This window comes from Hyla sarda, unplaced genomic scaffold (genome assembly GCF_029499605.1).
Source record: "Hyla sarda isolate aHylSar1 unplaced genomic scaffold, aHylSar1.hap1 scaffold_3163, whole genome shotgun sequence".
NCBI lineage: Eukaryota > Metazoa > Chordata > Amphibia > Anura > Hylidae > Hyla > Hyla sarda.
The window spans coordinates 1-22,729 of NW_026609894.1; the positions used below are offsets into that span (position 1 = coordinate 1).

The 22,729-nt window shown below is 46.2% G+C and overlaps 8 non-coding genes and 1 pseudogene across 8 annotated transcripts; all 9 read left to right on the plus strand.

Annotated features, from left to right (window-relative positions):
- Positions 1–199: 199 nt before the first annotated feature.
- LOC130329367 (U2 spliceosomal RNA) lies at positions 200–390 on the plus strand. Its single transcript, XR_008872956.1, has one exon. It is a non-coding gene; the product is annotated as a U2 spliceosomal RNA (small nuclear RNA).
- Positions 391–2,483: 2,093 nt separating this feature from the next.
- Positions 2,484–2,674, plus strand: LOC130329373 (U2 spliceosomal RNA). The gene has a single exon (XR_008872960.1). It is a non-coding gene; the product is annotated as a U2 spliceosomal RNA (small nuclear RNA).
- A 2,084-nt stretch (positions 2,675–4,758) lies between these two features.
- On the plus strand, positions 4,759–4,949 carry LOC130329374 (U2 spliceosomal RNA). The gene has a single exon (XR_008872961.1). It is a non-coding gene; the product is annotated as a U2 spliceosomal RNA (small nuclear RNA).
- A 2,096-nt stretch (positions 4,950–7,045) lies between these two features.
- LOC130329371 (U2 spliceosomal RNA) lies at positions 7,046–7,263 on the plus strand (annotated as a pseudogene).
- A 5,389-nt stretch (positions 7,264–12,652) lies between these two features.
- LOC130329370 (U2 spliceosomal RNA) lies at positions 12,653–12,838 on the plus strand. The gene has a single exon (XR_008872959.1). It is a non-coding gene; the product is annotated as a U2 spliceosomal RNA (small nuclear RNA).
- A 2,090-nt stretch (positions 12,839–14,928) lies between these two features.
- LOC130329375 (U2 spliceosomal RNA) lies at positions 14,929–15,119 on the plus strand. Its single transcript, XR_008872962.1, has one exon. It is a non-coding gene; the product is annotated as a U2 spliceosomal RNA (small nuclear RNA).
- A 2,080-nt stretch (positions 15,120–17,199) lies between these two features.
- Positions 17,200–17,390, plus strand: LOC130329376 (U2 spliceosomal RNA). The gene has a single exon (XR_008872963.1). It is a non-coding gene; the product is annotated as a U2 spliceosomal RNA (small nuclear RNA).
- A 2,088-nt stretch (positions 17,391–19,478) lies between these two features.
- On the plus strand, positions 19,479–19,669 carry LOC130329368 (U2 spliceosomal RNA). Its single transcript, XR_008872957.1, has one exon. It is a non-coding gene; the product is annotated as a U2 spliceosomal RNA (small nuclear RNA).
- A 2,083-nt stretch (positions 19,670–21,752) lies between these two features.
- LOC130329369 (U2 spliceosomal RNA) lies at positions 21,753–21,943 on the plus strand. The gene has a single exon (XR_008872958.1). It is a non-coding gene; the product is annotated as a U2 spliceosomal RNA (small nuclear RNA).
- The last annotated feature ends 786 nt before the right edge of the window (positions 21,944–22,729 follow it).

The following is a 22,729-nucleotide window of genomic DNA, read 5'->3' on the forward strand; positions in this document are numbered from 1 at the left end:
AAGGCCCCGTGGGAGTGCAATGGGCCCCTGTCTTGCTGCTTAGCAATAATGGTATGGGTTTAGGTTCTGCTGTGTGTACTGGTGGTTGACTGCCCCCCAGCCCAGAGTGTGCATGGAAAATTGTCTGGCAGCCTCCCTGACAGCAAGCAGTGATAGTGCCCATGAAGGGGACCTTGTTGGGCCCGCCCCTTTCACGGTTATCGCTTCTCGGCCTTTTGGCTAAGATCAAGTGTAGTATCTGTTCTTATCAGTTTAATATCTGATACGTCCCCTATCTGGGGACCATATATTAAATGGATTTTTGAGAACGGGGGCCGATTTCGAAGCTTGCTTCCGTCGCCCTATGCATTGACCCGATATGGCAGTATCTTCGGGTACAGTGCACCACCCCCTTACAGGGTTAAAAAGAAAGATTCCTACTTTCATTGCTACCTGCTTGCTGGCTAGCCAGCTAGCCAGCCCTGTGGGCCTTGCTGCTGCAGCCAAAAAACAAAAGGTGGTGCTGCTGCTGCTGCTTCTGCTGCTTCTGCTTGTGTCTGGCCGCTGTTGGAGCGTCCAGGCACAGGACTTCTGCTGCTGCTGACTAAATGGCCTCCTTAATTGGATCATTTGAGTAGCCAGCACACCTGTGCAGGTAGGGCATGACATGATAGGCAGCTGCCTTGATAGCGGGTGGGGTGCTGAATGTTCCTAATTGACAAAATAAGATTAATGCTTATGAAGAAATATAAAATCTCATCCCTTCCCCAATATCGCGCCACACCCCTACCCCCTTAATTCCCTGGTTGAACTTGATGGACATATGTCTTTTTTCGACCGTACTAACTATGTAACTATGTAACATAACATGGGGGGGGGGGGGGGGGGGTCTCCTGGCTGTTCACACAGGTGTGTCATTGCTGTACATTGACCATGCATTGCTTCTGTGGTATTGCAAAGGCAAAGACAAATGCTTCCAGCCATCCATTGCACTAATGGATTGGTCATCAGCTGGCTGTCTATGTCCCGCATCAATATAGACCAAAGTACAGAGGGTTAGGCTATGCTATTGTGCACCTACCTGATGCATCAGAAGGTGCGAGGCCCTTGCTAAATTCTGTGCACAGACTTTGAGATCTATACTTTAGACTTGTATCTAAACCTGCTCCAACATGGACTGACATTCTGGCCTACTTTCAGCCGATGCGACTTGTCTGTCGCTGAACAGTCGCTTTTTATGTATTCAGCACCTATGTATAATGTTGTAAAAATGCTCTAGAAGCTAAAGTCGCAGAAATGTCACACATATTTGGCCTGCAACTTTCTGTGCGACAAATTCAGACAGGAAAAATCAGTATAAATCCTTAGAAAATTATCCCCCAGTGTCTCCATCTGGCTTGGCGGTATTGAATAAGCATTGCTGCACTGATGGGGTATGCATTAGACGAAAAAAAGAAGAAAAAGAAGAATAATACGCCCAGAAAAGAGGCGAAAAGGAGAAAAACGTAAAAAAACGTGAAAAAAAAGTAAGAGGAAGAGAAGGGAAAAAAAGGTGGAAATGGGTTTAAAAGTGATTTCGGCGGAGAAATATATATATTTATATATATTAATATATATATATATATATATACGCGCACACACACACATATATATAAACGTATTCTCCGTTGAGATATTGCAGCCGCTGCTGTGTACCAGGCCCAGGAGCCTTAGCACTGTGCTGTGATGTCACTCAATACCACTGACATCACTAGGTGTAAACAACATCTCTCCTTTGCTGTGTATGTGACTATGGAGCTGTTTGGTGATGTCGTCTATTATGGCCTTCATAGAAGCAACAGGAGATTGTTGCATCCATCTAGAACCCTCAGAACTACAGTGCTATGATGTCACTCACTTCCACAGGCCTTGCAGAGTGTAAACAACAACAACCCAGCTTTGTTGTGTATGTAACCATAGGGATTTGTGATGTCACCTAGAACCTTCACAGCAGCGACAGCTTTATGAGGAGCATCAGCACTGCTCTGCCTGAGCAGAACCATCACCGCCATAGGTTGTCAAATAACCCGGATTTAACCCACACAGGTAAGTCCAATGGGGTGCAGGCATGTCCTCTATGCTTACAGCTTCCCGTGGGTGTTGGTTTGATACCGTTTGGGGACAGCCAAGGAGGCATCTGCAGGCAACAAAGGTAGGTGTGTGCTTGTGTGTGTGTTTCCTATGCAGATCCTAAGCCCAGTGTCACATGCAAGTAGGAGGAGTAAGAAGGGTTCCTGGCAAATCCGGGTTATGGATTGCATTTAAAAAGGCCCCGTGGGAGTGCAATGGGCCCCTGTCTTGCTGCTTAGCAATAATGGTATGGGTTTAGGTTCTGCTGTGTGTACTGGTGGTTGACTGCCCCCCAGCCCAGAGTGTGCATGGAAAATTGTCTGGCAGCCTCCCTGACAGCAAGCAGTGATAGTGCCCATGAAGGGGACCTTGTTGGGCCCGCCCCTTTCACGGTTATCGCTTCTCGGCCTTTTGGCTAAGATCAAGTGTAGTATCTGTTCTTATCAGTTTAATATCTGATACGTCCCCTATCTGGGGACCATATATTAAATGGATTTTTGAGAACGGGGGCCGATTTCGAAGCTTGCTTCCGTCGCCCTATGCATTGACCCGATATGGCAGTATCTTCGGGTACAGTGCACCACCCCCTTACAGGGTTAAAAAGAAAGATTCCTACTTTCATTGCTACCTGCTTGCTGGCTAGCCAGCTAGCCAGCCCTGTGGGCCTTGCTGCTGCAGCCAAAAAACAAAAGGTGGTGCTGCTGCTGCTGCTTCTGCTGCTTCTGCTTGTGTCTGGCCGCTGTTGGAGCGTCCAGGCACAGGACTTCTGCTGCTGCTGACTAAATGGCCTCCTTAATTGGATCATTTGAGTAGCCAGCACACCTGTGCAGGTAGGGCATGACATGATAGGCAGCTGCCTTGATAGCGGGTGGGTGCTGAATGTTCCTAATTGACAAAATAAGATTAATGCTTATGAAGAAATATAAAATCTCATCCCTTCCCCAATATCGCGCCACACCCCTACCCCTTAATTCCCTGGTTGAACTTGATGGACATATGTCTTTTTTCGACCGTACTAACTATGTAACTATGTAACATAACATGGGGGGGGGGGGGGGTCTCCTGGCTGTTCACACAGGTGTGTCATTGCTGTACATTGACCATGCATTGCTTCTGTGGTATTGCAAAGGCAAAGACAAATGCTTCCAGCCATCCATTGCACTAATGGATTGGTCATCAGCTGGCTGTCTATGTCCCGCATCAATATAGACCAAAGTACAGAGGGTTAGGCTATGCTATTGTGCACCTACCTGATGCATCAGAAGGTGCGAGGCCCTTGCTAAATTCTGTGCACAGACTTTGAGATCTATACTTTAGACTGTATCTAAACCTGCTCCAACATGGACTGACATTCTGGCCTACTTTCAGCCGATGCGACTTGTCTGTCGCTGAACAGTCGCTTTTTATGTATTCAGCACCTATGTATAATGTTGTAAAAATGCTCTAGAAGCTAAAGTCGCAGAAATGTCACACATATTTGGCCTGCAACTTTCTGTGCGACAAATTCAGACAGGAAAAATCAGTATAAATCCTTAGAAAATTATCCCCCAGTGTCTCCATCTGCTGGCGGTATTGAATAAGCATTGCTGCACTGATGGGGTATGCATTAGACGAAAAAAAAGAAGAAAAAGAAGAATAATACGCCCAGAAAAGAGGCGAAAAGGAGAAAAACGTAAAAAAACGTGAAAAAAAAGTAAGAGGAAGAGAAGGGAAAAAAAGGTGGAAATGGGTTTAAAAGTGATTTCGGCGGAGAAATATATATATATATATATATATATATATATATATATATATATACGCGCACACACACACATATATATAAACGTATTCTCCGTTGAGATATTGCAGCCGCTGCTGTGTCCAGGCCCAGGAGCCTTAGCACTGTGCTGTGATGTCACTCAATACCACTGACATCACTAGGTGTAAACAACATCTCTCCTTTGCTGTGTATGTGACTATGGAGCTGTTTGGTGATGTCGTCTATTATGGCCTTCATAGAAGCAACAGGAGATTGTTGCATCCATCTAGAACCCTCAGAACTACAGTGCTATGATGTCACTCACTTCCACAGGCCTTGCAGAGTGTAAACAACAACAACCCAGCTTTGTTGTGTATGTAACCATAGGGATTTGTGATGTCACCTAGAACCTTCACAGCAGCGACAGCTTTATGAGGAGCATCAGCACTGCTCTGCCTGAGCAGAACCATCACCGCCATAGGTTGTCAAATAACCCGGATTTAACCCACACAGGTAAGTCCAATGGGGTGCAGGCATGTCCTCTATGCTTACAGCTTCCCGTGGGTGTTGGTTTGATACCGTTTGGGGACAGCCAAGGAGGCATCTGCAGGCAACAAAGGTAGGTGTGTGCTTGTGTGTGTGTTTCCTATGCAGATCCTAAGCCCAGTGTCACATGCAAGTAGGAGGAGTAAGAAGGGTTCCTGGCAAATCCGGGTTATGGATTGCATTTAAAAAGGCCCCGTGGGAGTGCAATGGGCCCCTGTCTTGCTGCTTAGCAATAATGGTATGGGTTTAGGTTCTGCTGTGTGTACTGGTGGTTGACTGCCCCCCAGCCCAGAGTGTGCATGGAAAATTGTCTGGCAGCCTCCCTGACAGCAAGCAGTGATAGTGCCCATGAAGGGGACCTTGTTGGGCCCGCCCCTTTCACGGTTATCGCTTCTCGGCCTTTTGGCTAAGATCAAGTGTAGTATCTGTTCTTATCAGTTTAATATCTGATACGTCCCCTATCTGGGGACCATATATTAAATGGATTTTTGAGAACGGGGGCCGATTTCGAAGCTTGCTTCCGTCGCCCTATGCATTGACCCGATATGGCAGTATCTTCGGGTACAGTGCACCACCCCCTTACAGGGTTAAAAAGAAAGATTCCTACTTTCATTGCTACCTGCTTGCTGGCTAGCCAGCTAGCCAGCCCTGTGGGCCTTGCTGCTGCAGCCAAAAAACAAAAGGTGGTGCTGCTGCTGCTGCTTCTGCTGCTTCTGCTTGTGTCTGGCCGCTGTTGGAGCGTCCAGGCACAGGACTTCTGCTGCTGCTGACTAAATGGCCTCCTTAATTGGATCATTTGAGTAGCCAGCACACCTGTGCAGGTAGGGCATGACATGATAGGCAGCTGCCTTGATAGCGGGTGGGTGCTGAATGTTCCTAATTGACAAAATAAGATTAATGCTTATGAAGAAATATAAAATCTCATCCCTTCCCCAATATCGCGCCACACCCCTACCCCTTAATTCCCTGGTTGAACTTGATGGACATATGTCTTTTTTCGACCGTACTAACTATGTAACTATGTAACATAACATGGGGGGGGGGGGGGGGGTCTCCTGGCTGTTCACACAGGTGTGTCATTGCTGTACATTGACCATGCATTGCTTCTGTGGTATTGCAAAGGCAAAGACAAATGCTTCCAGCCATCCATTGCACTAATGGATTGGTCATCAGCTGGCTGTCTATGTCCCGCATCAATATAGACCAAAGTACAGAGGGTTAGGCTATGCTATTGTGCACCTACCTGATGCATCAGAAGGTGCGAGGCCCTTGCTAAATTCTGTGCACAGACTTTGAGATCTATACTTTAGACTGTATCTAAACCTGCTCCAACATGGACTGACATTCTGGCCTACTTTCAGCCGATGCGACTTGTCTGTCGCTGAACAGTCGCTTTTTATGTATTCAGCACCTATGTATAATGTTGTAAAAATGCTCTAGAAGCTAAAGTCGCAGAAATGTCACACATATTTGGCCTGCAACTTTCTGTGCGACAAATTCAGACAGGAAAAATCAGTATAAATCCTTAGAAAATTATCCCCCAGTGTCTCCATCTGCTGGCGGTATTGAATAAGCATTGCTGCACTGATGGGGTATGCATTAGACGAAAAAAAAGAAGAAAAAGAAGAATAATACGCCCAGAAAAGAGGCGAAAAGGAGAAAAACGTAAAAAAACGTGAAAAAAAAGTAAGAGGAAGAGAAGGGAAAAAAAGGTGGAAATGGGTTTAAAAGTGATTTCGGCGGAGAAATATATATATATATATATATATATATATATATATATATATATATATATATATACGCGCACACACACACATATATATAAACGTATTCTCCGTTGAGATATTGCAGCCGCTGCTGTGTCCAGGCCCAGGAGCCTTAGCACTGTGCTGTGATGTCACTCAATACCACTGACATCACTAGGTGTAAACAACATCTCTCCTTTGCTGTGTATGTGACTATGGAGCTGTTTGGTGATGTCGTCTATTATGGCCTTCATAGAAGCAACAGGAGATTGTTGCATCCATCTAGAACCCTCAGAACTACAGTGCTATGATGTCACTCACTTCCACAGGCCTTGCAGAGTGTAAACAACAACAACCCAGCTTTGTTGTGTATGTAACCATAGGGATTTGTGATGTCACCTAGAACCTTCACAGCAGCGACAGCTTTATGAGGAGCATCAGCACTGCTCTGCCTGAGCAGAACCATCACCGCCATAGGTTGTCAAATAACCCGGATTTAACCCACACAGGTAAGTCCAATGGGGTGCAGGCATGTCCTCTATGCTTACAGCTTCCCGTGGGTGTTGGTTTGATACCGTTTGGGGACAGCCAAGGAGGCATCTGCAGGCAACAAAGGTAGGTGTGTGCTTGTGTGTGTGTTTCCTATGCAGATCCTAAGCCCAGTGTCACATGCAAGTAGGAGGAGTAAGAAGGGTTCCTGGCAAATCCGGGTTATGGATTGCATTTAAAAAGGCCCCGTGGGAGTGCAATGGGCCCCTGTCTTGCTGCTTAGCAATAATGGTATGGGTTTAGGTTCTGCTGTGTGTACTGGTGGTTGACTGCCCCCCAGCCCAGAGTGTGCATGGAAAATTGTCTGGCAGCCTCCCTGACAGCAAGCAGTGATAGTGCCCATGAAGGGGACCTTGTTGGGCCCGCCCCTTTCACGGTTATCGCTTCTCGGCCTTTTGGCTAAGATCAAGTGTAGTATCTGCATTTGGTCTGGTCGGAAGGTGTCTGTGGTACCCCGCTTCTCGGCCTTGGGGGATTGTCTCTCCTTACGGAGGGACTTCACCCCCTTGCTGCTATTGGGGAGCGGGCTTAGTCCACGGACAACGGGTTGCGATCCCCCTGTCTCTGGGACCTTGTGTCTCAGAAGGCATTTTCGGTACGTTGAGCGTTACCTGTAGCTTCGGAAGCACCTAGGGTACCCCCGACCTCTGCCTTGGGTAAGGGTTCCGCTTTTATAGCGGGATTCCGAGCCCCTGCTGCTATTGGGGAAGGGGCTTAGTCCCTGGGTGTGGAAGATGCCGTTCTCCTGGGCTTTCCCCTCTGGGGAAATGTCGATGCGAAATACCATCCGCATAGAGGTGTCGGAGAGCCATCGTCAGTTGAAGAACCTCCGCTTCATTGCGGAGGTGATTCTTCTTGACTACTTCCGCCTCAATAGGGAGGACATCCTGTGTCTAAATGACCAGGAAAGCCGTGGCCTGTATACCGTCACCTTCACGGCCACGGCGTGTTGCGATAACATCTATGCAACCTTGTCTGGTGCGGACCAGAGGGACGATCGACTCGACGGTCTTTCGTTCCAGTTCCTCTATGGTGAGGAACATATACCGTTGGTGGTGGCTATGCACAGCCCTCATGTGACCACGGAGGATATAGCCACTTTTCTTCGGCGATACTGCGAAGAGGTGCGATTCGCAAACAAAATCTTGAACTCCGTGCGGTTCTGGAACGGCAAGAGGAAGTTCTGGGTCAAGCTCCGTAAGGATCCCGGTGGTATTGGGGGTCTTTGCCATCCGCCCCCAAATTTTGCCATCGGGAGAGTTCGGGGCTTCCTGTTCTATCCTCAAATGCCTATGTATTGCCGAAATTGCTTGAGGTTTGGCCACACCCAGGAGACCTGCGGCGCGGAGCGTGTGATTCGCTGCAATAGGTGTGGCCAAGAAGGTCACATAGCCTCAAGATGTAGCCATACGATAAGGTGCAACCTCTGCGGAGAGGAAAATCACGATTTTAATTCCTGTCCCCATAAAGCAAAAACTACGATGGGTGGGTCAAGGCTGGGCCCACCCAAAGAGGGGACAGGACAAAAGACGTCCTTTTTTAAGATGCCCAAACCCCAGATGGCAGGTACTGATGGGTCCAGGCCCAAGACCTCTGGTGCTCCATCGGGGGGCCCACCGGTGGTAGTGCTAGGGGGAGGCCATGGGGATTCCACGAAGCCCGGGCGGGTGATCGAGTTTACTGCCCGGGAAATTGAAAGACGTCGATCGACTTCCTACCTGGCTCAAGAGCCCGCCGAAACTTCTGAAGGGGGCTCACCTGTGGCGGGTGGCAGCCGACGGGCCTCGGTGGGGGCAAAAGTGGACCCAAAATTGCAGCATAAGCCAGGTACTGGCTTGGCCCAGGGTCGCCCTGCTCCGGACGAAGAGGCCCCGGTGAAAGCCCGCCGGAAGGGGAGCCAGGTGGCCAGGTCTGAGCCCGGTCCTGTTACTCCGCCTATACAGGACAGGGCCAAGAAGACAAGTGGCGCCAAACCAGGGTTTGCTGCCCCGCCAGCAGTGGACCCGGTGGGTAAAACTGGCCATCGTCGATCGATGGGGAAGTTGGAGCAACAGTCCTCAGCAACGCTTGCTGGGGAACAAGCGATGAAAACTTCCCAAGGTAGCGGCAAAGGTTCCGGAAAAGAGGCCTCACAGGCCCCTGTGCAGCAGTTCCAGTCGTCAAATGATGAAAGAAGACGCAGATCCATCAGCCGGGGGCCAGAGATTACATCGAGTGAGAGCAACACAGAGGATATGGACAGCAGTGTGACATTTAAAAGACAAAGAGAAGAAGAAGAGGAAGACATTCAAAGGAAAGCGGCGTGCCGTAGTTCGGACGAGAGCGAGCTCAGGGTCGGGGCATCATCGATCTCAAGCTCCGACCCTCAGAACATCAAGGAGCTGATGACCCCGCAGGCGGGGGATGACGGTACGCAGCTTATTATTGACTTTGATTCTCCAAGCACGGACTCTCCATAAACTATGCCTATCCCTGTAAAAATTGCCTCACTCAATGTGAGGTCCTTAAAGAGCCCTGATCGCAGGGCTGCTTTATTTTCTTATCTAGAGACATGTGACTTTGACCTTTGCCTGCTACAAGAATGTGGAATCCCTAGTAAAATGGACTATAAAGACTTAAAAGAAGACTGGAAGCTGGGCCCATCCATATGGTCCGGTGCAAATGACTGTCGTTCTGTGGGTGTTGGGCTGCTCTGCCGAGGCCAGTCCTTTTCTATTCATACAGTAACTGAGATTGTGCCTGGCAGAGCTCTTTTAATTCATCTATATTTTAATGGACTTTTAATTCGTGTTTTAAATGTGTATGCCCCTCCTGATAAACAGGAGCGGGCAGAACTATTTGAAATTTTACCACTGTTTTGTGTTGGGTCTTCCCCCCTGCTGGTGGGAGGTGATTTTAACTGCATACGTGATGGGGAACACCGGCAGGGTGGGGATATTAATCGTAAAGACCGCACTTCTTACCTGCTTAAAAATTTTATTGATGATTTTAATTTGAAAGATTGCTGGAAGGATCTCTTGCCGGAGGACCCAGGCGCCACATGGTCCAATGGAAGAGTGAGCTCCAGAATCGATTTTATTTTTTCCTCTAGAGCTTTTAAACCCCTGAAATGCACGCTCGAGCAGAATATCTTCTCTGATCATAAGCTCCTCTTGGTGGGCCTGGAGCTAGAGGGGGAGCAAAAAGCAAAAAGGGGCCTCTGGAGATTAAACACCACACTCCTAGAGGACCCTGAGATAAAAGAGGAGTTTGTGCGGACCTACCAATGCTGGCAATCACAAAGAAAACCCCACGAGCCTATGCTGCACTGGTGGGAGGGCACCAAATCTAAAATCAGATTTTTTTTTATCAAAGCAGGTAAGAAGAAGGCAAAAATGGAAAAACAGTGGTTTTATGTTCTTAACATGCGTTTAAATGTACTTTTTAAATTGAAAGAAGCTGGTATGGATGTAGAAAATGATATTTTAAACCTTAAAACTGAAATAAAACATGCCATAGAAAAGAAAGGGAAACAAATCATTTTTAACTCACATGTGCAGCACCTGGAGGAGGGCGAGAAATGTTCCCGTTTCTTTTTTAAAAAAGTGATGAATAGGAGGGATATCATCCAAAGCCTTGAGGGTGAATCCACTCCAAAAGGCATGTTAGATGCAGTTTTTAACTTCTACCAGCTTCTTTTTAATAAGAAAGATCTTAATCCATCCTTTTTAGAACATGTTCTTAATTCCCTTGATTTTAAGCTAGATGTTTTAGACCAGGAGGTTTTATCCCGTGATCTTAACTTAGATGAACTTTTATTTGTTTTTAAAAGTTTTTCTAGTGGGAAGGCCCCTGGGGAAGATGGTTTACCCATCGAATTTTATTTAGCTTTTTGGGATATTTTAAAGGATGATATGGTTTTATTGTATAAAGAAACTTTTATTGTTAATGAACTTCCCCCTTCCTGGAGGAGGGGGATTGTATCATTACTTTTTAAAAAGGGTGAAAAGGATATGCTAAAAAATTGGCGCCCCATCACACTTTTAAATGTCGATTATAAAGTTTTAGCCAAGTTATTAGCTGTCCGTTTTAAACCTTTTATTCATAAATTAATTCACCCAAATCAGGTTTGTGGGGTACCTGGAAGGTCTATAGCTGAATCCCTAAATATTTTAAGAGATGTTTTATGGTATTTTAAGGATAGAAATCAAACTGTAGCAATTTTATCCTTAGACTTTGAAAAAGCCTTTGATAGGGTCTCCCATGAATACCTGTTTTTAGTTCTTAAAAAGATGGCAGTGCCTGAAACGATTTTAAGCCGAATCATGCTTTTATACCGATCCTGTTTTAGTCAAGTCTCTGTTAATGGCTTTTTAACCAGCGGTGTTCCTCTTTTATCAGGTGTCAAACAGGGCTGCCCCCTGTCCCCACTCCTTTTTATTTGCGCAATCGAACCACTGATGGCCCTCCTCAGAAAAGACCGGGTAGTAAGAGGCGTACCGATACCTGGTGGAGGAGGGACCCATCTAAAGGTGTTGGGGTACATGGATGATGTCACCATACTGTGCCCGGACTCTCCATCCATGAGGGGGGCATTGAGGAACACCAGCTATTTCTGCGAGGTCTCTGGTTTTAAGCTAAACACAGATAAATGTGACTGTTTTTATATTGGCTCCTGGGATTCATCCATCACCCCAGGAGTCACAATGCAACAGGATCAAATTAAAGTTTTAGGTATTGTTTTTAACCAGGTCAATGATGGGAGCCCTAACTGGGATTCAGCTATAGCTAAGATGGAGAAGAAGATTTTAATGTGGAATCTTAGAAACCTTACCATGGAGGGGAAGATTTTAATAATAAAGATGGTTTTACTCCCTATTATGCTATACATTGCCATGGTATTTCCTCCATCTATTTTATACATTAAAAAAGTAACTAGAATTGTTTTTTCTTTTTTATGGGGTTCAAAAATGGAGAAATTAAAGCGTGATTTTATGTACAAAAGTAAAGATAATGGCGGGAAAGATGTTCCTAACCTTTTTACTTTCTTTTACATAAAGTATTTCTGTTTCTGTTTTAAAATTATTAAATCCGATGGCATTTTTAGCTGCTTTTTAAGGTACGCTGCGGGCATGGTTTTTAAAAGATGGTTGCGCATCCCTCTGAACGCTCCGGTGCTTCTGTGTCCCCCAAAACATTATGTGGTGTTGGAAAAGACAGTCAGGCTCCTAGGTCTCCAAGATTTGGAGCCTGACATACTGGGGGACCAGAGAAAGGTATCAAAGGTCCTCAGGCGGAGTGAGGTTACCCTGGCAGTGTCCAATTTCACACAGGCAAGATCCAAAAAGGTATGGCGGAACGTGTACGGGAAGTTTCTGGCGAATGTACACAGGGATCTTGCCTGGGCAATCGTCCACCAGTGCCTCCCTACTCGTGAGTTCCAGCACAGGCGAGGACTGGTGGCGAGAGCCAAGTGCCCGAGAGATGGCTGCGGAGTGGACGAAACGGTGCTGCACATATTTTGGAACTGCCCTTTTGCACGGGAGCTTTGGAGGAAGGTAGGCCCACTTTTGAAGTGGGCCTGCGGCCTAAAAGATTTTAATCACGAATGTGTCTTTTACGGTCTTTTTAACTGCCCCAATTTTAAACAGCAGATGATCTGCTGGATGATTATTAATTGTTTTAAAAATGCCATCTGGAAAGTTAGGAACATCTTACTTTTTAAACATGATTTTATTGATGTTAAAAACTGTATAAAGCTGGCCCTGAGTGAGATGTACATCTATTACCTAAGAGACAAGAAACAGTTGGGGGCCAGCGAGGCAGCATCCATGTGGTGTCTGCCTCTATGGAACGAAATAACAGTATAATCAGTTTTTATGACATTTGTATAATGTTTTATCCTGCCATTTTTATTTTTTCTCCTTTTATTACTGGTTTTATTATTTGTATTTTAAAACTTTTGTGAACCTTTTATTATTTTGCATTTTAAATTTTGTATGGTTTCTTATTTATTCAATAAAATTTTGTTGAAACCTTATCTGTTCTTATCAGTTTAATATCTGATACGTCCCCTATCTGGGGACCATATATTAAATGGATTTTTGAGAACGGGGGCCGATTTCGAAGCTTGCTTCCGTCGCCCTATGCATTGACCCGATATGGCAGTATCTTCGGGTACAGTGCACCACCCCCTTACAGGGTTAAAAAGAAAGATTCCTACTTTCATTGCTACCTGCTTGCTGGCTAGCCAGCTAGCCAGCCCTGTGGGCCTTGCTGCTGCTGCAGCCAAAAAACAAAAGGTGGTGCTGCTGCTGCTGCTTCTGCTGCTTCTGCTTGTGTCTGGCCGCTGTTGGAGCGTCCAGGCACAGGACTTCTGCTGCTGCTGACTAAATGGCCTCCTTAATTGGATCATTTGAGTAGCCAGCACACCTGTGCAGGTAGGGCATGACATGATAGGCAGCTGCCTTGATAGCGGGTGGGTGCTGAATGTTCCTAATTGACAAAATAAGATTAATGCTTATGAAGAAATATAAAATCTCATCCCTTCCCCAATATCGCGCCACACCCCTACCCCTTAATTCCCTGGTTGAACTTGATGGACATATGTCTTTTTTCGACCGTACTAACTATGTAACTATGTAACATAACATGGGGGGGGGGGGGGGGTCTCCTGGCTGTTCACACAGGTGTGTCATTGCTGTACATTGACCATGCATTGCTTCTGTGGTATTGCAAAGGCAAAGACAAATGCTTCCAGCCATCCATTGCACTAATGGATTGGTCATCAGCTGGCTGTCTATGTCCCGCATCAATATAGACCAAAGTACAGAGGGTTAGGCTATGCTATTGTGCACCTACCTGATGCATCAGAAGGTGCGAGGCCCTTGCTAAATTCTGTGCACAGACTTTGAGATCTATACTTTAGACTGTATCTAAACCTGCTCCAACATGGACTGACATTCTGGCCTACTTTCAGCCGATGCGACTTGTCTGTCGCTGAACAGTCGCTTTTTATGTATTCAGCACCTATGTATAATGTTGTAAAAATGCTCTAGAAGCTAAAGTCGCAGAAATGTCACACATATTTGGCCTGCAACTTTCTGTGCGACAAATTCAGACAGGAAAAATCAGTATAAATCCTTAGAAAATTATCCCCCAGTGTCTCCATCTGCTGGCGGTATTGAATAAGCATTGCTGCACTGATGGGGTATGCATTAGACGAAAAAAAAGAAGAAAAAGAAGAATAATACGCCCAGAAAAGAGGCGAAAAGGAGAAAAACGTAAAAAAACGTGAAAAAAAAGTAAGAGGAAGAGAAGGGAAAAAAAGGTGGAAATGGGTTTAAAAGTGATTTCGGCGGAGAAATATATATATATATATATATATATATATATATATATATATATATACGCGCACACACACACATATATATAAACGTATTCTCCGTTGAGATATTGCAGCCGCTGCTGTGTCCAGGCCCAGGAGCCTTAGCACTGTGCTGTGATGTCACTCAATACCACTGACATCACTAGGTGTAAACAACATCTCTCCTTTGCTGTGTATGTGACTATGGAGCTGTTTGGTGATGTCGTCTATTATGGCCTTCATAGAAGCAACAGGAGATTGTTGCATCCATCTAGAACCCTCAGAACTACAGTGCTATGATGTCACTCACTTCCACAGGCCTTGCAGAGTGTAAACAACAACAACCCAGCTTTGTTGTGTATGTAACCATAGGGATTTGTGATGTCACCTAGAACCTTCACAGCAGCGACAGCTTTATGAGGAGCATCAGCACTGCTCTGCCTGAGCAGAACCATCACCGCCATAGGTTGTCAAATAACCCGGATTTAACCCACACAGGTAAGTCCAATGGGGTGCAGGCATGTCCTCTATGCTTACAGCTTCCCGTGGGTGTTGGTTTGATACCGTTTGGGGACAGCCAAGGAGGCATCTGCAGGCAACAAAGGTAGGTGTGTGCTTGTGTGTGTGTTTCCTATGCAGATCCTAAGCCCAGTGTCACATGCAAGTAGGAGGAGTAAGAAGGGTTCCTGGCAAATCCGGGTTATGGATTGCATTTAAAAAGGCCCCGTGGGAGTGCAATGGGCCCCTGTCTTGCTGCTTAGCAATAATGGTATGGGTTTAGGTTCTGCTGTGTGTACTGGTGGTTGACTGCCCCCCAGCCCAGAGTGTGCATGGAAAATTGTCTGGCAGCCTCCCTGACAGCAAGCAGTGATAGTGCCCATGAAGGGGACCTTGTTGGGCCCGCCCCTTTCACGGTTATCGCTTCTCGGCCTTTTGGCTAAGATCAAGTGTAGTATCTGTTCTTATCAGTTTAATATCTGATACGTCCCCTATCTGGGGACCATATATTAAATGGATTTTTGAGAACGGGGGCCGATTTCGAAGCTTGCTTCCGTCGCCCTATGCATTGACCCGATATGGCAGTATCTTCGGGTACAGTGCACCACCCCCTTACAGGGTTAAAAAGAAAGATTCCTACTTTCATTGCTACCTGCTTGCTGGCTAGCCAGCTAGCCAGCCCTGTGGGCCTTGCTGCTGCAGCCAAAAAACAAAAGGTGGTGCTGCTTCTGCTGCTTCTGCTTGTGTCTGGCCGCTGTTGGAGCGTCCAGGCACAGGACTTCTGCTGCTGCTGACTAAATGGCCTCCTTAATTGGATCATTTGAGTAGCCAGCACACCTCTGCAGGTAGGGCATGACATGATAGGCAGCTGCCTTGATAGCGGGTGGGTGCTGAATGTTCCTAATTGACAAAATAAGATTAATGCTTATGAAGAAATATAAAATCTCATCCCTTCCCCAATATCGCGCCACACCCCTACCCCTTAATTCCCTGGTTGAACTTGATGGACATATGTCTTTTTTCGACCGTACTAACTATGTAACTATGTAACATAACATGGGGGGGGGGGGGGTCTCCTGGCTGTTCACACAGGTGTGTCATTGCTGTACATTGACCATGCATTGCTTCTGTGGTATTGCAAAGGCAAAGACAAATGCTTCCAGCCATCCATTGCACTAATGGATTGGTCATCAGCTGGCTGTCTATGTCCCGCATCAATATAGACCAAAGTACAGAGGGTTAGGCTATGCTATTGTGCACCTACCTGATGCATCAGAAGGTGCGAGGCCCTTGCTAAATTCTGTGCACAGACTTTGAGATCTATACTTTAGACTGTATCTAAACCTGCTCCAACATGGACTGACATTCTGGCCTACTTTCAGCCGATGCGACTTGTCTGTCGCTGAACAGTCGCTTTTTATGTATTCAGCACCTATGTATAATGTTGTAAAAATGCTCTAGAAGCTAAAGTCGCAGAAATGTCACACATATTTGGCCTGCAACTTTCTGTGCGACAAATTCAGACAGGAAAAATCAGTATAAATCCTTAGAAAATTATCCCCCAGTGTCTCCATCTGCTGGCGGTATTGAATAAGCATTGCTGCACTGATGGGGTATGCATTAGACGAAAAAAAAGAAGAAAAAGAAGAATAATACGCCCAGAAAAGAGGCGAAAAGGAGAAAAACGTAAAAAAACGTGAAAAAAAAGTAAGAGGAAGAGAAGGGAAAAAAAGGTGGAAATGGGTTTAAAAGTGATTTCGGCGGAGAAATATATATATATATATATATATATATATATATATATATATATATATATACGCGCACACACACACATATATATAAACGTATTCTCCGTTGAGATATTGCAGCCGCTGCTGTGTCCAGGCCCAGGAGCCTTAGCACTGTGCTGTGATGTCACTCAATACCACTGACATCACTAGGTGTAAACAACATCTCTCCTTTGCTGTGTATGTGACTATGGAGCTGTTTGGTGATGTCGTCTATTATGGCCTTCATAGAAGCAACAGGAGATTGTTGCATCCATCTAGAACCCTCAGAACTACAGTGCTATGATGTCACTCACTTCCACAGGCCTTGCAGAGTGTAAACAACAACAACCCAGCTTTGTTGTGTATGTAACCATAGGGATTTGTGATGTCACCTAGAACCTTCACAGCAGCGACAGCTTTATGAGGAGCATCAGCACTGCTCTGCCTGAGCAGAACCATCACCGCCATAGGTTGTCAAATAACCCGGATTTAACCCACACAGGTAAGTCCAATGGGGTGCAGGCATGTCCTCTATGCTTACAGCTTCCCGTGGGTGTTGGTTTGATACCGTTTGGGGACAGCCAAGGAGGCATCTGCAGGCAACAAAGGTAGGTGTGTGCTTGTGTGTGTGTTTCCTATGCAGATCCTAAGCCCAGTGTCACATGCAAGTAGGAGGAGTAAGAAGGGTTCCTGGCAAATCCGGGTTATGGATTGCATTTAAAAAGGCCCCGTGGGAGTGCAATGGGCCCCTGTCTTGCTGCTTAGCAATAATGGTATGGGTTTAGGTTCTGCTGTGTGTACTGGTGGTTGACTGCCCCCCAGCCCAGAGTGTGCATGGAAAATTGTCTGGCAGCCTCCCTGACAGCAAGCAGTGATAGTGCCCATGAAGGGGACCTTGTTGGGCCCGCCCCTTTCACGGTTATCGCTTCTCGGCCTTTTGGCTAAGATCAAGTGTAGTATCTGTTCTTATCAGTTTAATATCTGATACGTCCCCTATCTGGGGACCATATATTAAATGGATTTTTGAGAACGGGGGCCGATTTCGAAGCTTGCTTCCGTCGCCCTATGCATTGACCCGATATGGCAGTATCTTCGGGTACAGTGCACCACCCCCTTACAGGGTTAAAAAGAAAGATTCCTACTTTCATTGCTACCTGCTTGCTGGCTAGCCAGCTAGCCAGCCCTGTGGGCCTTGCTGCTGCAGCCAAAAAACAAAAGGTGGTGCTGCTGCTGCTGCTTCTGCTGCTTCTGCTTGTGTCTGGCCGCTGTTGGAGCGTCCAGGCACAGGACTTCTGCTGCTGCTGACTAAATGGCCTCCTTAATTGGATCATTTGAGTAGCCAGCACACCTGTGCAGGTAGGGCATGACATGATAGGCAGCTGCATTGATAGCGGGTGGGTGCTGAATGTTCCTAATTGACAAAATAAGATTAATGCTTATGAAGAAATATAAAATCTCATCCCTTCCCCAATATCGCGCCACACCCCTACCCCTTAATTCCCTGGTTGAACTTGATGGACATATGTCTTTTTTCGACCGTACTAACTATGTAACTATGTAACATAACATGGGGGGGGGGGGGGGGGTCTCCTGGCTGTTCACACAGGTGTGTCATTGCTGTACATTGACCATGCATTGCTTCTGTGGTATTGCAAAGGCAAAGACAAATGCTTCCAGCCATCCATTGCACTAATGGATTGGTCATCAGCTGGCTGTCTATGTCCCGCATCAATATAGACCAAAGTACAGAGGGTTAGGCTATGCTATTGTGCACCTACCTGATGCATCAGAAGGTGCGAGGCCCTTGCTAAATTCTGTGCACAGACTTTGAGATCTATACTTTAGACTGTATCTAAACCTGCTCCAACATGGACTGACATTCTGGCCTACTTTCAGCCGATGCGACTTGTCTGTCGCTGAACAGTCGCTTTTTATGTATTCAGCACCTATGTATAATGTTGTAAAAATGCTCTAGAAGCTAAAGTCGCAGAAATGTCACACATATTTGGCCTGCAACTTTCTGTGCGACAAATTCAGACAGGAAAAATCAGTATAAATCCTTAGAAAATTATCCCCCAGTGTCTCCATCTGCTGGCGGTATTGAATAAGCATTGCTGCACTGATGGGGTATGCATTAGACGAAAAAAAAGAAGAAAAAGAAGAATAATACGCCCAGAAAAGAGGCGAAAAGGAGAAAAACGTAAAAAAACGTGAAAAAAAAGTAAGAGGAAGAGAAGGGAAAAAAAGGTGGAAATGGGTTTAAAAGTGATTTCGGCGGAGAAATATATATATATATATATATATATATATATATATATATATATATACGCGCACACACACAAATATATATAAACGTATTCTCCGTTGAGATATTGCAGCCGCTGCTGTGTCCAGGCCCAGGAGCCTTAGCACTGTGCTGTGATGTCACTCAATACCACTGACATCACTAGGTGTAAACAACATCTCTCCTTTGCTGTGTATGTGACTATGGAGCTGTTTGGTGATGTCGTCTATTATGGCCTTCATAGAAGCAACAGGAGATTGTTGCATCCATCTAGAACCCTCAGAACTACAGTGCTATGATGTCACTCACTTCCACAGGCCTTGCAGAGTGTAAACAACAACAACCCAGCTTTGTTGTGTATGTAACCATAGGGATTTGTGATGTCACCTAGAACCTTCACAGCAGCGACAGCTTTATGAGGAGCATCAGCACTGCTCTGCCTGAGCAGAACCATCACCGCCATAGGTTGTCAAATAACCCGGATTTAACCCACACAGGTAAGTCCAATGGGGTGCAGGCATGTCCTCTATGCTTACAGCTTCCCGTGGGTGTTGGTTTGATACCGTTTGGGGACAGCCAAGGAGGCATCTGCAGGCAACAAAGGTAGGTGTGTGCTTGTGTGTGTGTTTCCTATGCAGATCCTAAGCCCAGTGTCACATGCAAGTAGGAGGAGTAAGAAGGGTTCCTGGCAAATCCGGGTTATGGATTGCATTTAAAAAGGCCCCGTGGGAGTGCAATGGGCCCCTGTCTTGCTGCTTAGCAATAATGGTATGGGTTTAGGTTCTGCTGTGTGTACTGGTGGTTGACTGCCCCCCAGCCCAGAGTGTGCATGGAAAATTGTCTGGCAGCCTCCCTGACAGCAAGCAGTGATAGTGCCCATGAAGGGGACCTTGTTGGGCCCGCCCCTTTCACGGTTATCGCTTCTCGGCCTTTTGGCTAAGATCAAGTGTAGTATCTGTTCTTATCAGTTTAATATCTGATACGTCCCCTATCTGGGGACCATATATTAAATGGATTTTTGAGAACGGGGGCCGATTTCGAAGCTTGCTTCCGTCGCCCTATGCATTGACCCGATATGGCAGTATCTTCGGGTACAGTGCACCACCCCCTTACAGGGTTAAAAAGAAAGATTCCTACTTTCATTGCTACCTGCTTGCTGGCTAGCCAGCTAGCCAGCCCTGTGGGCCTTGCTGCTGCAGCCAAAAAACAAAAGGTGGTGCTGCTGCTGCTGCTTCTGCTGCTTCTGCTTGTGTCTGGCCGCTGTTGGAGCGTCCAGGCACAGGACTTCTGCTGCTGCTGACTAAATGGCCTCCTTAATTGGATCATTTGAGTAGCCAGCACACCTGTGCAGGTAGGGCATGACATGATAGGCAGCTGCCTTGATAGCGGGTGGGTGCTGAATGTTCCTAATTGACAAAATAAGATTAATGCTTATGAAGAAATATAAAATCTCATCCCTTCCCCAATATCGCGCCACACCCCTACCCCTTAATTCCCTGGTTGAACTTGATGGACATATGTCTTTTTTCGACCGTACTAACTATGTAACTATGTAACATAACATGGGGGGGGGGGGGGGGGGTCTCCTGGCTGTTCACACAGGTGTGTCATTGCTGTACATTGACCATGCATTGCTTCTGTGGTATTGCAAAGGCAAAGACAAATGCTTCCAGCCATCCATTGCACTAATGGATTGGTCATCAGCTGGCTGTCTATGTCCCGCATCAATATAGACCAAAGTACAGAGGGTTAGGCTATGCTATTGTGCACCTACCTGATGCATCAGAAGGTGCGAGGCCCTTGCTAAATTCTGTGCACAGACTTTGAGATCTATACTTTAGACTGTATCTAAACCTGCTCCAACATGGACTGACATTCTGGCCTACTTTCAGCCGATGCGACTTGTCTGTCGCTGAACAGTCGCTTTTTATGTATTCAGCACCTATGTATAATGTTGTAAAAATGCTCTAGAAGCTAAAGTCGCAGAAATGTCACACATATTTGGCCTGCAACTTTCTGTGCGACAAATTCAGACAGGAAAAATCAGTATAAATCCTTAGAAAATTATCCCCCAGTGTCTCCATCTGCTGGCGGTATTGAATAAGCATTGCTGCACTGATGGGGTATGCATTAGACGAAAAAAAAGAAGAAAAAGAAGAATAATACGCCCAGAAAAGAGGCGAAAAGGAGAAAAACGTAAAAAAACGTGAAAAAAAAGTAAGAGGAAGAGAAGGGAAAAAAAGGTGGAAATGGGTTTAAAAGTGATTTCGGCGGAGAAATATATATATATATATATATATATATATATATATATATACGCGCACACACACACATATATATAAACGTATTCTCCGTTGAGATATTGCAGCCGCTGCTGTGTCCAGGCCCAGGAGCCTTAGCACTGTGCTGTGATGTCACTCAATACCACTGACATCACTAGGTGTAAACAACATCTCTCCTTTGCTGTGTATGTGACTATGGAGCTGTTTGGTGATGTCGTCTATTATGGCCTTCATAGAAGCAACAGGAGATTGTTGCATCCATCTAGAACCCTCAGAACTACAGTGCTATGATGTCACTCACTTCCACAGGCCTTGCAGAGTGTAAACAACAACAACCCAGCTTTGTTGTGTATGTAACCATAGGGATTTGTGATGTCACCTAGAACCTTCACAGCAGCGACAGCTTTATGAGGAGCATCAGCACTGCTCTGCCTGAGCAGAACCATCACCGCCATAGGTTGTCAAATAACCCGGATTTAACCCACACAGGTAAGTCCAATGGGGTGCAGGCATGTCATCTATGCTTACAGCTTCCCGTGGGTGTTGGTTTGATACCGTTTGGGGACAGCCAAGGAGGCATCTGCAGGCAACAAAGGTAGGTGTGTGCTTGTGTGTGTGTTTCCTATGCAGATCCTAAGCCCAGTGTCACATGCAAGTAGGAGGAGTAAGAAGGGTTCCTGGCAAATCCGGGTTATGGATTGCATTTAAAAAGGCCCCGTGGGAGTGCAATGGGCCCCTGTCTTGCTGCTTAGCAATAATGGTATGGGTTTAGGTTCTGCTGTGTGTACTGGTGGCTGACTGCCCCCCAGCCCAGAGTGTGCATGGAAAATTGTCTGGCAGCCTCCCTGACAGCAAGCAGTGATAGTGCCCATGAAGGGGACCTTGTTGGGCCCGCCCCTTTCACGGTTATCGCTTCTCGGCCTTTTGGCTAAGATCAAGTGTAGTATCTGTTCTTATCAGTTTAATATCTGATACGTCCCCTATCTGGGGACCATATATTAAATGGATTTTTGAGAACGGGGGCCGATTTCGAAGCTTGCTTCCGTCGCCCTATGCATTGACCCGATATGGCAGTATCTTCGGGTACAGTGCACCACCCCCTTACAGGGTTAAAAAGAAAGATTCCTACTTTCATTGCTACCTGCTTGCTGGCTAGCCAGCTAGCCAGCCCTGTGGGCCTTGCTGCTGCAGCCAAAAAACAAAAGGTGGTGCTGCTGCTGCTGCTTCTGCTTGTGTCTGGCCGCTGTTGGAGCGTCCAGGCACAGGACTTCTGCTGCTGCTGACTAAATGGCCTCCTTAATTGGATCATTTGAGTAGCCAGCACACCTGTGCAGGTAGGGCATGACATGATAGGCAGCTGCCTTGATAGCGGGTGGGTGCTGAATGTTCCTAATTGACAAAATAAGATTAATGCTTATGAAGAAATATAAAATCTCATCCCTTCCCCAATATCGCGCCACACCCCTACCCCTTAATTCCCTGGTTGAACTTGATGGACATATGTCTTTTTTCGACCGTACTAACTATGTAACTATGTAACATAACATGGGGGGGGTCTCCTGGCTGTTCACACAGGTGTGTCATTGCTGTACATTGACCATGCATTGCTTCTGTGGTATTGCAAAGGCAAAGACAAATGCTTCCAGCCATCCATTGCACTAATGGATTGGTCATCAGCTGGCTGTCTATGTCCCGCATCAATATAGACCAAAGTACAGAGGGTTAGGCTATGCTATTGTGCACCTACCTGATGCATCAGAAGGTGCGAGGCCCTTGCTAAATTCTGTGCACAGACTTTGAGATCTATACTTTAGACTGTATCTAAACCTGCTCCAACATGGACTGACATTCTGGCCTACTTTCAGCCGATGCGACTTGTCTGTCG